The sequence below is a fragment of the Corvus hawaiiensis genome, chromosome 13, assembly GCF_020740725.1.
Source record: "Corvus hawaiiensis isolate bCorHaw1 chromosome 13, bCorHaw1.pri.cur, whole genome shotgun sequence".
Classification (NCBI taxonomy): Eukaryota; Metazoa; Chordata; class Aves; order Passeriformes; family Corvidae; genus Corvus; species Corvus hawaiiensis.
Window position 1 is genome coordinate 13,945,595 of NC_063225.1, and position 17,928 is coordinate 13,963,522.

Below are 17,928 nucleotides of genomic sequence, written 5' to 3' on the forward strand. Positions count from 1 at the left end.
GCTCTGGCACCAGCAGCTGCCCAGGAGTAAAGGTGGAATAAAAGAACACACAGCACAAAAGCGCACAATTGCTGACTGTTTCACAGAAAGGGAAGGCTTTAAGAAAGGGAAGACTTTCATCAGTAGTATCAGGAAAGTATCAGGGAAAATTATGAAATGGTTGAGTAGTCTCCCTAGCGAGCTGATGAAGCATCTATTTGATCTGTCTGGATTACCCAAACAATTAGAAAGTTTGCTACTGGAGGCAAACATGCAATGGCAGACTGATAGATGCTGTGATCAAATAGATCTTGTTTCTCTTTTTTCCTTGGCCACCAGCTTTTAAAAGGAACAGTGTTTGTGAGTGTTTGACTAGAAATTGGGCTTTTCCTCATCATCATAAACTTCCAGGTCTTTGTTTGATACCTCCCTTTATTGAATAAGATTCTTGCATGCTGAAAAACAGTTGAGAATTCACTGAAGATCTTAAAGTATATTATTTGGCCAGGCAGTTTAAAGAACTTCTTCTGTGATAAAATTACTATAGAATGCTTATCAGAGACTAGAGGAATGCAGCTGAGTGGGTTTAGTTTGCCCTATTACTATGGATATGCCATTTGTATGACATAGAACCACTTTACTGGTGAATACTTGCTCTTAGCAAGAAAGGCATATAGAGGAACCCTGATTATGAGAGCACCACAATCTAATCTGTCTCCTTTCCCTAAGTTTGTGGTTAAAATCTGTTGGCATATGGCCCAAAATATATTGCCTCTCTTACAGCAGAGCAAAAATATGCAGAAGTATTTCCTCTAACAATCAAAGCTTCAGTGCAAAAGTAGTGACCCAAATTAACTGTTTGGAAGAAAAAGGTTAAAGGTGTTTTAAAAAAGCATTCCTGACCAAACTGAAATAAATCAGCAAACTTCACCCACACATCCTCCAAACCTGCAATCAGCAATAATTTCATAGAAATGAAACAAATGGATTGCCACATTCCTTCATGTCTATTACACTTCTGTCTTCATTGCAGAAATTACTCAGAAATGAAAAGTTGGAAGGAAACTTGGCTGTTGGTAGTAGTTTTATCACTTGTATTACAGCAAACGTACTCTCTGCAGAAATTTCTGGGATGCACTGTTTCTGATTCTACTAAGCACTCTGAAATTCTTCATATGAAAACTCTAAAGCATTTTCTGTACATACCAGTAATGAATGAGTCCTTTGGATAAGTGTATTTAGAGCTACAATTCAGTTACACCTATAAATTTTAGCCCCTGTTCTAGAAAGGAGCTTCTTTAATAGAAGCACTTTAACATGTATGTAAACTATGTTTTATTTAAAGTTAAGGTGCTCTCTGGAACTGGGATTTACTTTTAAGATAGATTTCTGAATGGCCTATTTTGATGAAAAAAACAGTGTTTAGCTACAAAACAAGCAGGAAATGGAAAAAAAAAAAAACGACCACCACGTTTAGTTGTTAGTGTTGTAAGATATCAGGTGGGTAATAAGTGGAGTAAAAATTATAGCAGAATTAGATATGACAATTCTCGCTTTTATTTAGTTTATAGGAAAAGGATGAAGTCAGCAATTTCTAATTAAAATCAAAAAGAAAACAGTACCTTTTCTTCACGATTATTAGCGAAGAAGAGAAAAGAACTACTTGAGACCTGTCAAAAAGCAGGGTTGTGAAGTTGAAGTCAGTTGGACTATGCTAAGGTTTGTGTTTTAATAAAAGATGTATGTGAAATGGGAGATTATTTCTGAAGTGTTTTGTGTGAGATTTTGTTGTACTTTAACTTTTTTTGCTAGGGAAGATATCTGGCTCTGAGGAAACTGCATTGGAAACTCTCTAGCCTGTAGCAGTGGCTTGTCAGTTTTGACAGTGGACAGTTGGTAGCTGGTGGATCATGTGGTAAACACCAGGGAGAAATTAGATGCTGAGAATGTATAACAGGAGAGGTGACATTTATTAGGAAGAAACCATGTTGTGAACAATCAGTTCTTTCATAATAAAAGGATTATTATGTGTTATAGGAAATACTGAAATCAAGAAATAGAAAGAGCTTGGAAGGCATTGTTGAAGAGTTTATTGTGGTCTGAGAACTGGAGAACATGGGAAAGAGCCTTTTCCCATGCAGGACTCCTCAATAAACCTCTTTCCCCCCCTAACATTGTGATATGAAATGGGAAATGCTTTAGAGTAAACTATTGGATGGAGTACACCAATGTTTTTATTTTTGAAGCAATAAAAGCACTTATTAATTTGGGAGAGACATTGTGACACATTCTTCTCTCTCATAAAAAGCACAAGCTTCATTATACTGGTTGAAAACACAGACAATGGCAATGTACATACACTAGAAATGCAACATTTCAGCTTGACACCTTAGAGACAGTTTGACACTTCAGCAGCTTTGTGTTCTGTGCCACTGCTACATTCCTGTAAATAATTTCTCTGAGCAGCAAATTGTTAACATCGTCTTTTGGCTCCTAGGGCAGAAATAATGGCTGAGACTGACCCACAGATTAATGTAGTGATTCCTGATAGAAGCAGAACCAAAGAAAAGTGTTTACTCGGTGCTGATTCAGTGATATTTGTGTTGCGCCCAGCCAGGTGCTGTGCTCTGTGAGGCCCAAGACTGGTGATGTTCAGCAAAGTGAAGCCCCATTTTGTCTCTGCTGTCTCTGCCCAAGAGATCACAGCTCCATGCTCTGGCAATGGGAAGATGATAGAAGTGGGAAGTAGATTCTGTCCCCTTTTCCCCACTTCTCATGATCCTGTGCATCCCTCTTCTTTTCAAAGGCTCGGGGTGGGATAAGGTGCTGCTTACATGAGGCCAGCTGATAGCAGAGAGTGATAATCTGCAGGTCATGCCCCAGAAAAGAGTATGAGAGAAGGGAAGATGAGCAGGCCAACATCCTGGGGGCACTACCAGGAAAAGGCCCCAAGGGAAGGTCCAATCTTTTAGTAAGGCAAGATTGGCTGGGAGAAGCATTTCTGACAGAACAGAAATCCTGCTCTTTCATGCCCGCTAATGTTTTGCTATATTGATTATTAGCATTGATATTCATTGTAACACCATGATCCTTCCTTTTATGAAAATCGTAGATGCATCAGATGGTACAAGCATCAAATAGCATCATGGAGTCTATACAAAGACATTCACTTCCTTAAATTGAAACCCCATGTATGTTGCAGTAAGGAAAGAATTTGATTATTAATAATTTTACTACTTTAGTATCTGGGTCCTCCTGAGGGAAACTTAACTCACAGTTACATTTCAATTTGATATAAATAACTTGTGAGAAAAAGTTATTATTTGAAAAGTTGCTAAAAGGAGTCCTCAGAATTGATGATAACTCTTTTTGATCAAACATATCCATATCCCTGGTATAAATTGCTTAAATATATACTGACAAGTATTGCTTAGTATGTTAGCCATACTTAGAATATCGAGCAATGTGGTAATGTGGTGCTATTTGACACTGTGACCTTTACTCTGTAATAAATGCACATGGCATAATGGGTATCAGCTTTTACATGCCACAATTAAGACTATTTTAATTGTTTCCCTAGGTTCTTCTACATATAAAAACTTAACAGTAGATTAAATGTGGTTTCCCCCTCATTCCCTCATCTCCCAGCCACATATAATGCAGAACACAGAGCTTAAAAACTCCAGCAGTTTATATTCTGAAAATAGTCAGAAAAAACCAGTCAGAAGACAGCAGGGATTTGGCATTTCTATTTTATTAATATACCTTTTATAGGGAGGAAGAGCAGCTGTAAATCAAAAAAAGCCCACATGAAATATAAATGATAAGAAATATAAATGATAGGTGGCAACACTAAAGAGATAGAGGTGTAACAACTGGAGGAAGCACATGCAACCAAACAACATCCCTTTAGGTATTCTCCACTTTCACCAGCCTTTTTCTTACTGTCTTCCCTACGTTTCCCCAAGATTCCATTGGTATTGTTGGCATTAAGCCAACAGCGTTAAAAACCATCCCTTTCCCTCCCCAAAATAAAAGCAAAATTCACAACAGGTGTAGTGACACAAAGGTAGCATTCTCGATTGAAGTACCTGAAGCTTTGGCTCTAAAATATAAACATAACCAAAATAATTCTGGAATGCAATTGTGAAATGGGGTGATACCCAAGCTCATAAATTCATATCCTTTAGATTCATATCCTTTAGATAATTTTAATCTATCTGGATAAAAAGAAGAGTCAGTGTGGATATGCTCTGCTTTTAGTGCTTATTTTAGGCAGTCAATGTCAATGCAGTAAGAAGGACGAAAAATGCTGTACTATATTAATTAATTAATGCTGAAAATATCTTGCATTGCAACAGAGGTCATATCTAGCCATGATGGAAACAAAACTCCAGTAAAAGGCTGTTTCATAAGTATGATGTGATTGTAACATAAAATAAGTCTGTCTGACTCCCAGCGTTCTTGAACCATGCTGTCTCACATTTTGCACTGTAGTAATTGTTCCAAGTCAAACCAAACCTACGTTGGAACCATTTATATCTTTATTAAAGCTATTGAAAATTTCTATCCCAAGATTTTCACATAATTCTGCCTTCTATGGCTGCCTTATAGGTGAGAACACCAAAGCATGATCAGAGTTATTAGCTGCAGTCTTTCACATGGAGAGGATCTAGGTACTCATGATACTGGAAACTGATTGTCTGGGCTAGAATTACAGTGACTTTTCAAGTATTGTAGTCAGCTGTAGTTAAAAGAATCATTTGAGATTCAGCCATCCTTTATTTTTATGATGCATCAGGGGTGTTTATATTCTTGTGAATCAGTGCATTGCTGTTGCTGGTTCACTCCTATCACAAATCTGCATGCTATTACACAGAGGTGAGTCAAATCTTGAGTATCCATTTTCTTTAGTGACTTTATCATACCTACGCTATATCAACTAAACTTACCTATGAAGATATATGCAGAATATGTCCTTTTTCATGGACTGATTCTTTTGGTAGGGTGAATTTCTTGATGCTTAGACTAGGTAGGAGTAATCTCCTCTTCTCCCTTCCATCATAATAGTTCTGCACAGTTCTGCCCATCCACAGATCTCAAAGCAGAGAAATTTTTGCTTTTTCCTAGTTGTTTGTTCCTTCTTGGATTGTCTCACTTTTCTGAGACTCCAAACTCTCTTTTAATCTGACCTTTCTCTTAGCTCAAAAGTAGGAAAGAGAAGAAACACCTAAGCCTTTACAGCTGTCAGTTTTGTCCCATAATGGGATTTAAACTCCCCCTCCAAACTTACACATTGGCATAGACCTTCCTCTTGTGAGCTGCCTTCTGCTGGTGGTAGGAAAAAGTTGAAATCATAGGAACAGTTTATGACCAATACCTTTAGACTGTGATGTTTATTCCCCTCAATAAGATAAGTTGAGGCATTATAGACATACATAAGAACTTTAATTCCATTAAATGTGCTGTGTGCTCATGGTAGAGGTGAGTGCAGTGGAAAATGTAAAAATGGTGATCCTTCAAACTTCAAAATCTAACAGTTTTTTCTACTTGTCCCTTGGATGAGATGTAACGTCAGGCTTTATCCCCTTTACAGAATTACTTCGTCCAAACTGTTTAGGGAGTTATTTTTATTTAAGTTTATAATCAGCCTATTTTGTGCAACAGGGTGTTTCAAATACATGCAATATTCATCATTATACCTTCTGATCTTATTGTGTGGTGTTGCTGTGCAGTAGTTCCACAAAAACTGTGCTTCTGCCCCAGATGGTTTCCTTCATCTCTGAATGGGATGAATCTTAATGTATGGCCCAAGTCTGGAAGTCTTAAAGCAGCAAACTTTTGATCAGTGATTGGTATTCCTATTGGCTGATTTAACTTAGATATGGCTACAGTGCGCTGCAGCCACTGTAAGATATCTTGCGGCCATCAAGCTATTAGGTCCTATCAATGTCAAAACAATTATGCACTGCAGTCTGGAAGAGCACTTGCTATCCTGTGATTGTCCCCTAAACTACTTGTTTGGAGGTTGCTTCACGAGGTATTGTGCTGTCTCACTGTTAATTTTTTCAGCATACCATCATAAAGCTTCTCATTCATACAGGGAATTATTATCACAATTTAAGTATATTATATTTTTATCTCTTTGATCCAGATATATAGCTATGTTATTTTCCTTATATAGCAGTATTCTTACACTATGTTTGTCTACTGCTAGCAGGATAATCACCTTGTACAAGATAAAGAATGACTGTTACTAAATAAAGAAGAAGGGTAGAAGAAATGCGACCAACAATAGAGGTGGTATAGAAATTGTTACCATAGCAATCTCTTCAGATGAACTAGAGAGTGTTTAATTGCCCAGCCCATCATGGTATGGTTTATAACTTGATTACTCAACTCGCAGAGGGGAAGTAGTCATGGGGCATGCCTTAGAAATCTTATTCTCATCTGGAGTCCAAATGTGAATGGCCAGATTCAGCTTGATATGATTAGGAATAGCAGAGATGTTTTTGTCTAGAATGCAAACTCCCAGGGACAGGAACCAGGATCTTTATTATTTGTCTATAAACCACCTATTTTGGGTGGTGTCCCTGAGAATGGAACATAAATAATGACATGGAGATAATGAAAACTTACCCAACATAAATCTGTGCATTGGTGACCGAAAAATTGCAGTTTATTTAGAGTGCTTTGCAGGCCAAGGACGTTGTACTGGCATACTGTCCTCATTTACTATGTGGTGTTTTCTTCCCTCTGTTTCTGTCACCCATAGTCTTGCACTGTTAGATCCACTCAGAGTGCTGCTGTGGGGTTTCTTTATTATCCTTCAGGTAATCGAGGACATGCATCCATCTCATACTTCATTTTCACAGTCTCTTGCAGCCTAGCCTTTCTGTATCCAGAGGATTCTGTCTCTGGTATCTAGATCTTCAATAGCATAACCTGTTGAATATACTCTGGTGCTGCCTTCTACACTTGGCAAGCACTCCATAACATAACATCCACAATAATGTCTCATTCTATCCCTTCTACACCCTCTCTAGTATTTTCCGTTGCTTATATGTCTACAGAGAACATGGCCATTGCAATCCTATCCAGGTGATATTATGTTCTCAGTTTCCAAGAGCATTTTGTCTCTTCATATCCAGGGGACTTGTCTTTCAGTGTACATACTTTTGGGGCACAGATTATCCTTGTTTATACTGGTGCAGATTGGTTTGACACCTAGCACAGAGAGGGCCTAAATGGTGCATGTATTTTGGGAGTAGGTGTTATATAATGACAGAGAAGTGCAAATAACGTTCAGCCTTCATGTAAAATTTCAGAAAGTCTGTTCTACATGACAGTGAAGACTTGTTAAATTTATTTAGATGCAGTCTGAAAAGTTAATTGGAATGAGGCTGGTTGGCCCAACTTGCTGACAAAGTCAAATCAGTCTTCCCATATCTACCACAATAGAACAGTAAAGAAGAGCCTAATTCTCAAGTGTCAGGTGATTAATATGCAGCCAAAACATGGTAATTGTGATTATCTATGTGGTGGTATGAGGCAGAAACAATCTCTGCAACTGATGCACATTATGCACATCCCACAAAGTGTGAAGTACTACACCCTCTAGGGTTTCTGTACTTGAGCATGCTCCATTGCTGGCCACTTTGGGTTTTTGTAGTTTCAGTTTTAAAAAATCCCTGTTTGCTCTGCTTGCTAGATTTTCTAAAATCTCAACAATCAAAGTGCACCACCATAATGGAAACTGTTTTTTACATTTTTAATTCACTTTTTACATTACATTTCTATCTTCTGGACTCTTCTTTTGTTACGTCAGTGAGTGCAAAATTCACTGTAGCACTGGGAGCAAGTCCCACCTGTGCTAAGAGCACATCTGCTCCATACCAGTTTACTGCTTTCACCACCTGCATTCATGTTACAGAGGAACATCTGGATACTATTACAATTATAGAAGGTGCAGGTTTTATTCTTGGTGCAGGATTGGACTCTGATTTCACAACCTTCCTCAAATAGTGAAGCTCATGTAAATACATCCTGTCCCATTTATAATCAACATACAATTAACATCAATAAAACATAATGGATCTTTATACTAATTATATCTTCATCATCATCATCAAACATAATTGAGGTAGTATTAATGATGTTAAAGAGTAAAGGCTGTGAATTCAGCCCTCATCATCTGGGAGAGAATTGTGCTCCTTATGTCCTTTCCTCTTTTCAAGTAGCAAATTGGTTGTGGATTTCTTTATCTCACAGAGAGAGAAGAGATGGAAAGCATAAGGCTAACTGGTTCTTGCTGACTTGAGATCTGTCACACAGACAGAAGTAGACACTATTTATAATCCTTCAGAATTGTTTATAGAATATATTCCTACTCTTCCCACCCAACAAACTGTAGGAAAATGTCACTGTCCTTGATTTGAATATGAGAGTGAGTGTTTGCATGTGCAGCATGGTATAAATCCGTTCCACAGCCGTGGCCAGATAAAGAAACAGGCCTCAAGATGAATAAGTGAAAGAGGACATGGAATGGAAAAGGGAAAAGGCAAAAGTGATTTAACAAATTCCAACTGGGAAAGAATATGAAGCTTTACCTGATACATGTGCTTCCTGCGTCTTTATGGCAGTATTTTAGAAATGTGAGAGACTGTTACTTTGCCAGATTAGACAAGGAAGCATAAATGTAACCACAGCGTGTAATCCTTGAGGCATTTTACCTCGTTTACAAATGTGTTCACACCATTTTATCAGTCAGGCATTGCTAAACAGGTGTGACCATTTCCTCCTGACATGTTTTCCCTCTTTCCTCCTCGTATGAGGAAACTCAGACTTTTTACTTCTGGCTGTAGTTATTTTAGCACATAGTGGAGACACAAGCAGTTTGTGCACTTGCTGAGTAATGGATTACTAAACCCAGCATATTATGTGTAGGCAGAAGCTAGGTTTTATATTACTTCTTGAAAGATTATATTTCCAAAATAGTTTATCACAGCACCAGATGATCAATTCAGCAATATTCTATATGTGATATTGTATCACTGCAGAGAGAGAACACCTTTGGAAGTAGCATTTTATGGATATAAGGATCAAACCTGGAGCTTCAGAGATGTTTGTACTCAGCTGGAGAAATACATTATAGTTTGGCACAGATCTTCTTTTTATCATCCATAATTTTCAACAAAGGATTTTGTTATATGGAAGGTAATGGCAGTGCATATATTCTGCTTTCAAATATGTTCACCCCTCTGAACTGTTTCAGCTGTTCCCCTCCTTCCAAGGTTTTATGTACATTATCCAGACAGCTGTCTTCCCTTCTATTCTGTATGTAATGGCAATACTTTTTGCTAAGGTATGTACCTTTATGTAGTCTAGGCCTCTGTCTTTTCCACTATTTTCTCGGACATCTTAACTTTAGTTATTACAAAATATAGTTTCTGTTGTATTTGTATGGAATGAGAAGAGGGAATTCTCTATTTGAAAGACTTTATTTCTCAATTGCATCAATAAGGTCTACATCATTTATATATAATAAAAGATGCTATCCCTGCCTGTGAACTGTGTCTTACGTTGTCATTGTTTTCATCCTAATCAGGTTCAACTGTAAATCTGTTCAGAGCCTTCACTAAATACCTTTTGTCTAATTTTTTCAGCTAAATATCTTGCAAAAGCAGAGCAACTTCCTTAACGTGACTGTATCATCTGCCTCCCTTCTCTGCTCAGATCTTTTGATTACTTCCCCTACCTTGAAATTCAGCCTTCTGCTTGAACACTGAATAATTCCTCCTCACCACACCAATCATACCTCTAAAACACCAAACATGTATGTCAGGGTTTGGATTTGCTTTAGCTGTAATCCTCTCTGTGGTTGGTTTTGTCTCTCCACCTTTCCTAATGCAGTTTCTTTCTTTGTGGCTTTCCCTCCTCCAGGTTCTAGCTTATACAGAGCAGTGCTGCCTAGAGTCTTTCATATGCAAGAGACCATAACCAAACTATCCACATCCTCAAACAACTCAAATGGTTCCTCACTCACCTCACAGACTGCTTCAAAAAAAGCACTGCTTGATTTTAAAACTGCTTGGGTTTATCTTTGTCTCCTTTCATCTCTTCAACTAATAGAGGTCCATTACCTGCTCTTACACTCTTCCATATTTGCCTTTTCCTTACTTCATTTCTCTGGATCATGGATTTCCACCAATTTTCAAAAAGTCTTTCAGCACTGATGCAAATAAAGTGACATTAATTTGCACCATTTTTTTTCCCAGCCTTGCCTCAGATTTTCTCTAGTGGTTTTACATTTCTGAAGCCTTGGTATTTTCACAGTAACACCTATTGTTGTGAAGCACCATCTGGGATACAACTCTAATGAAAAAGGAGATACAAAATAACTTGGGTTTGGAGATATGCTGGTGAGAAACATTTGCTCAACCATATGGAAATCGCATTTCTTTAGAGTGCAGACCTAAAGCTGAAACAGTAGGGATGTCAAGGCAACTCCCCAGAAAATTCTTAAGAACTCGCACAATATCTCTTAAAGAGTCTGTCACTTTCCTTTTTTAATGAAGAAGTTCATTATTAAGTTAATGAGAAATGACACTTTAAACATGTTCTGCTGTAGCTTTGCTATGCTCCCATGTAAGGCCTTAGTAAACTGTGTAACTGTGAGAAGTGTTGTGCCAATATTGTTGTTTTTGATAAGTCCACTTTATAAATCCAGGGTAATCATAATATAAATCATTGCTACTCTTTGTGAATTAGATGGAGTATATAAATTGTGTGCATAAATGTTTCTGTTTCGGATCAAGATTTGTGAAATCCTAGTCAGAGAAAGTTTGAATGAATTAAAAAAAAAAAAGGCAGCTCTTTATTAGGTAGGATGTAGGAACTGAGTTGGTTTGCTTTGATAGATTTTTGGGGTAGGAAGGGATGTGGGTTTGTTTGTAAATAGAATTTAACTTCATGCACCAGAGGTAGAATTATGCAATTAAACTTTTAGAAAAGCTTCTGGCACAAGGATATTGCAGCACTGTAAAAAAGAGAAAGGACATTTCACACCCAGAAATTATCCATATGGCCACTGACCACATGTTTGGTAGAGATGTGAACAATATGTCATTGGTATTTACAATTCCAGGTAGTTTTCTTGTATGCCATAAAAAGTAAATACTTAAGCAACAGTCTTTGCTGTGTAGATCTTTAATGGGTGTGGGAAATTCTCTTTATTTAGCAAGGAATGCCCATCATTTGCTGTCTTGGGAGATGTGTTGGCAACAGATGGGATCTCAAGAGCATTGTTTCACTGTTATTCTGATTGTTAAAATGCAGTTCATTTCATTCCTTTCTTTTTTTTTCTTTCTTTCCTGCAGGGGTGAGAGGGACTGTGAAAAATAGAGGGGGAAAGTAAAGAAAGCTAGAGAGTAAAAGAGAAAAGAAAATGAAATTTGAAAGAAACAATGGGATGAGAATCGCAAGAGAAGTGTTGAAAAGCATGGTTGAATTGAGAGCACTAAGTTTGGGCAGAGAATCCTGGCAGATATTCAGCACATACAGGGTATGGTAATGGCAAGAAGGGAAGAAATAAGTAAACCTTAACTGCTCTGAGTTCTGTGGTGTTTTTTCCCCCATTTTCTTCTCCTTTGACTAATGTGCTAGGGTACAGTAGACATGGGATTGTGGAAAATCTACTGTGGGACCATGTAAATGGGACTAAATGCAATAGCGCAATACATGGCACTGCCAGAAAATGGCAGCTGACTTAGTCTTCCTTGCAAGTGGACAGATATGGCACCATGTGCAGCTTAGCAAAAGAAATTTTGGGTTAAAAAACTTTGATTTCATTCTTCTTTGAGAATTTTATTTAAGCATGTCCTGGGAGGATGCTTGGAGATTCTATTGTTGTTCAGAATATGGCATGCTGCCCACATCTGTGTGAGGTTTTTCAGCAGAACCTTAACACTTCCAAACAGATGTTTCAAAAAAAAAAAAAAAAAAAGAAGACTTTTCTGAAATGCAATATGCACAGGTTTGACTGTATTTTTGTTACAAAAGTCAAACAGATTGACATGTTGAACAAGGAAGATAATGTTTTGAACCTAACACAAGAGGTAATCAAGAGCATTAGTTTAAAATACCAACCTCTTTTTCTTGTTTTTGCCCATAAACCTTGCAGGGAGAGCCCTTACCCTCTCTTCTCCACAGGAAAAATCAAGAGTATTTTTGCATCAGGTAACATGAAAAGAGATAGTACCTGAGGTAATATGAAAGTGCCCTCAGGATTTGAAAACTGTGTCAGTTGCACAGAAAATTACGGCTGTAATTTCTCAATATGGGAAGTGATTTGAGGACACTCCCAAATGCATTCTATCCTTCACAGCTGAATTGATTTTCTGTGCTTTAGACTCCAGTTTACCATTCAAGACATGTTGATAGCTTCCCTTTTTCGCTCTGCCAAACCCGTTCTTTAACATGAATGTCTGACAACTGGGGCATTTGAATATGAGCATTACCAGAAGTCTGGTGATGTTTCCCTGTCTAGAGAAGCGAGTTCTATTCCAGGTGACCAATTGCAATGAAAAATGTGAAAAACCATTATGCTGAACAAACATCCAGTCTGTCTCCTTGCCCAAAGAAGTGATGCAGTCTACGTCATTCCCAATGCAGTCATTCCCAATAAGTATTTGTTTAACTATTCTTAAAGGGGTCCAGTGATGAAGACAGCACAGTTTTTCTGGTGATCTAGTCCAGTATAATATTTAACATTAAAAATGCTTTTCCTGGTGCTTAATCTGAACTTTCATTGCCACAGTTTAAATTTATGGAGGTCAGACTCTTCCAGTCCTTTTTGTATAGCCTTTTACACGTTCAGAGGTTGTTAGTGTTCGAAACCTGCCCACCCCCTGTCACTTTCTAGAGTGTTTTCATGAGGTTGCATACCTCTAGCTCATTGAATCTTTCAGTGAACATGCTGTCAGAATCCCTGGTCAGCCTCATTATTTTAACTCCACCATCTCCAACCTACAACTGGACTCTGTCTTCTTGCTTGTGCTTCTGTTTCTGTCCTCCTGTGTTTACATTTTTTTGCAACAGCATGACATGGCTGACTTCTATTCAGTGTGTGATCCACAATAAACCATAGATAATTTTCTGTAAGTTTCTACTTCTCTGGTGTGGCCACATCTGCTTAACTATGCCATATTTTGAACACCATATGAGGTAGCAGTTCCATTGTGATATTTTCAACATTTTTTCAAAAGCTTAGAAAGTAATAATGAAGTATTTTTATGGTCAGGCATATTTAGATTCATATCTGAGTCCTTTTCTGTCTTTCCCCTTCTATCTTTTGTGTCCTGAGACCACCAGTGCTTAATGATCACAAATGAAGTTAAAGTATTTGGAACAGAACCTCCTTATTAAGTACATTGAATTTGATCATTCAGGGATTTTATGCTGACATGCCTGAGGACTACTGAGAATAAAGGACCACCTTTAAGTGCTTTAAATAGGCCACAGTGTTTAATCTACTCTGTGTTGTCTTAATTGTTTTCTCAGCTGATTGCTGCTGAGTATTCTTGGGTTTGGATCTTTATATGCTGGACCCAAATAGTTTTGAAATAGGTCCTCAGGAATATGCCATTCTGACAGAGGCACACTTGATGAAAGTACCTCCTCTCATGTGTTTCTCTCAGGATTTCAGACTCTCCTCATTCCCGATGTTAGGGTTTTGTAACTTACTGTTTCATTTCTAGTTGGCCATCTTAAACCATTCAACAGCTTTTGATAAACATGCTAGTTTGGTTTATACTTTGGAGACAGGAGTCAAATCAATGCTGCAGTAACTGCCAGTCATTTCTAACCAGTTAATAGGATTTCAGGGGAAATCATGAGGACAAGGACTAATGGGTTCTCTGCTGTAGTCACAGGTCTTCTGCTTGGAGCTTGTGTGGTGCTTGGAAGGCGCTGTGACTGGCACTGGCAGCTGGTCAGCTCAGGTGTTCTTCTCTCTGATCTTGAGGGGGAAAAGTGTTTTTAGTAGGGAAAGGTATCACAGGTAATAGCTTGCTTACTCTTCTCTATTATTTAGAGGAAAATTTTTCTTTGACAGTAGTGAGCCATGCTGAAAGTCTTTTCAATACTTATGAGTTCAGTGTACAGGCATCTCTCAAACATGGTGTCCTGTTGACCCAGTGTCAACAAACTTTATGGTTCATTATCTTATGAGTGTCTTGCAACATTAACAGCCACTCTGCATCCATTCTGAAGTCTTGGGAGGAGCTACTGTTACAGGACTAGTCCAGGATTTGTTCTACATTTTTTTAAGGTCTGAAGTTCTGAAAAACATGGATGATGGTGAGTGATATGCAGTACTTCTTTCAAGAGCCCCATCCTGGTATGTCTGCAATTGGCAGTAAGGGACATCTCTGCACTGTTATATTAGCAAGTTGTAGCACTTCAGCAAAATGTTTCTGAAGATTTTGAAACCCTGGGGAGGGTTTTAGCAGACTCTTTACGGTAGTATTTGGAGAATGTGAATTTGAAGCAGAGATGACCACAGAGTCCAAGGAGCTCTTAAGTCTTACTACTGATTGAGGTCACCTGTTCTGTAACAGCATGGCAACTCTGGCAGCTCCTGAGACTGTGAGAGCTTAACTAAAGCCAGCACTGAAACTGAAGGGAAGAAGGAAGAGAGCTGGACAAGACAAAGATATTTTATATTAGCTGAACATATTGTGGTCTCATCACCATGCACACGACCTGTAAATGGCAGTGAGTACCATGTATGTTCACCATGGTGAGACGCTATGGTGGGCATGTGACGGACCAGCCGAACAAACACGATCTAAATTTCACCTGCACATACAGAGGAGGCTTCCATCATGAAGGATGGAAGAGCCTGAGGAATTCTTACCTTTCTAAACAATAATCATAATAGTATACACAATATTCCCAATTTCTTCCTATTCAGCTCCTTGAAACTCTAAAAGATAGGATAGGGGCTCTCAGACTGACCTGCTGTGACTCAGTTTGAGACATTTCACTTCTCATTATCTCTGTTTTTCCTAAACTTGCTCATCTCATCCATTAAGATTTAGATTTTTAAAACAGGAACTTTCTCTTCCTGTGCATATTTATCTTGTGTCTAACACAACAGCCTTGATCTTGGTTGAGGCCTCTTGGTGATACCAGAATACAAATAACAATAGCAGGCGCAGCAAAAACAATAACAAAGCAGGTTGGTTAACTTTTGATGGTCCTTTCCTGAGACATCTCTAGGTATTAAAATACAGTCACTTGTCCATTTATTTATTTTTCTCTCTGTGGTGACTTTGAGTTGGCATATTGTCATATTCATGACAAGTCACCACACTCCATGCACTGACTAGCTTTTTCAGTCAGTGATAATTTTTTATTCCATGTAATTGCCTTTTGTTTGCAGTTGTTATTTTAAAGGTGACCCCTAACCCAGCTCAGGGAAAGAAATAATGGGTAGATTGAGGTCTGAGGCTTTCTTAGGATTACTAGTCAGAACAAGTGAATATTAGCAAGGGCTGGTACTGCTGCTCATCTGCACCTGCATGAAAGAAAAACTTGAAGGCTGGGGTGTGGTGGTGGTGGGTGTATTTTTTTTCCTGCACTTCCCTCCCACCCTTCTCCAGCTGGTCCCTCATCTTGCTTCTCTCTTGTATTTCAGTTTCTCCTGTTCTCATTTCTGTTGTGTGGAATTTGAGGTTTCTCAGTACACATTCCCTGCCCCCAGCCTGCACACTCCCCATGGACCCAGCTTCCTCTCGCACATTCCACACTGGAGCATACCACTCTGGAGGCAAAGTGGGCTCAGGGAAGAGTCCATCTGAAGCCTCTCTGTCCCAGGCCTGCTCCGTCGTCATCCTCATCATCTTCACCATGCTGAGAGCACTTTCACCAGTGAAAATGCAAAGATAACGGTTCTCATGGCACTGAGAATTACAAATTCCTGAAATATTTCCAACATCAACCAGCAGAAAAGCAGGGTGATAGAAAACAAATGGTGACAGGAAGGCAACAGGGAAATAGGAAAGAGAAATTTAGGGCTGTATAGGCTAAGACAAAAAAAGAGAGAGAGAGACAATAAAGCCAGGAGACAGGGAAAAAAAAGCAGAAAGAGATGAAAAGCTGAGAAAATGTGAGGGCAAATCAAAGAAGGAACAAATGAACCAGGCAGGCTGTAAAATGAAAGAGAATGAAATTAAGTGCATGGAACAAATATTCGGATAGTGATCAAGGATAGAGAGCAGATGCTGAATATGAGTGAGAGCCAAAACACAACAGGGATTAAAAAAATCTGTCAGAAGATTTGGGTAAATTCTCATTGAGTTTGTATTTGGTTTGATTTGAGTAACCCATCCCTCATTTTCATTTCAGCTTGTCTGCTAGGAGTCTGGCATATCCAGAGCAGATTATTTTCAAGGGCTGTTGCTGGTGTTTTTCTTTGTACTGGTTTTTAAACCAGTACTAATTGGGCCTGTCACCTGGGTAGGCCCAGGATATAAGTGTTGTGACCTTTGTGGGAGAAGGTTTCTTCTATCACTTAATGTGTTTATGTTTGAAACACATGCTCAAACACACGGTCATCCAAACCTGCCTGCATCTCGGAGCACTCTGTTTCTGGGAAGTCTTGTGTTGCTCACTGTTGTGCTGGCACTCCCTATATCCACCCTGGAGAGGGGAAGCCCGCAGGAAGAAGGATCAGTGTGCTGATGTGTGACTTGTGCATTAGAAACAGTTGTCATGTAGCAGTTCAGAGCAGCACAAGGAGCCACAAAAAGAATCAGGCAGACAGGAACTGAGCCAAATACAAACATTTCTCCCTCATAAAATATTGAAGACAGGTACCATATAAAGCTTCATTTATGAGCTGCTCCCAGTTACAAACCATCTCTAGCCTGGCAGCAGCACCTTTACCATACTGCTTTTAATAGAAGCTGTCTTCCTTTGGTACTGTACTTTTCCATACAAGCTTGAGGGGAAAGTAATTTAGTTTAATAGCAGCCACCCTCATTTTGAAGCAGGCCTTGATTTAAAGCCGGAAGTAATTAAATGTAATGAAGCCCTAGGCTTCTGCACTAGGATCAGAGCTGCGTTATTCACAGCCATACATACACGTCCCTGTTGCTAATGTGTCACTACTCTGTTTTTTTCAATCACCGTGGCCTGAGTTTTTAATTCCTGCTGGGCAGACCGTGGTACAGTATCTGTGAAGGTTAACAGCTTTACAGTAGTGGTATGAAAACAGAAAGAAGGCTCATCTCGGGTTTGGGTTGTTTATGAGATTTCTGTGTATGATCTAAATATGGCTTTTTGTGCTTTATTTCTTCTATTGCGTTATGTGGCAGTGGTTTGTCAATTCCTAACTCTAAACAAAGGCCTTTAAGGGAATAATTCCCACATTTCCCTTTTGACAGCAAAATTTAAAGTAAAGCTTGCTGTTTAAAGGCACTTGCATACTGCTGACTATTCTTTCTCCTTCCCCCTCTCAATAATTTAATCAGATTTCTCTGGATGTTCCCTGGGTGTTCTTTAGGTGTCCCTTGCTCAGCTTGGTATCTCTATGGCTCCTTCTGTTTGGATTGTTAGCACTTTGGGACAGAGAGTTTGGAAACTTCCTGAAGTCATTGGGAATCATGCCATTGACTTGAACAGGGACAGACTTTTTAACCTTGTGTTAACTCACTGGTAACAGAAACCAAACAGACCTCTCAGTGTCCCTTTCAAGTTACCAAGATCCAAATATCAGATGTAATGTGTGACAGAATCCCAAAAAGAGGGTCATCAAAACAATCAAATCATACAGGAATGCTGTGGGATCCACCCGCCAGAGTAAATAACTCTGTGACCTCAGTTTCATTATTCTTCCTTTCTGATGTCAATAACTTCCCACCATAAAAGTGTACCATGAAATAG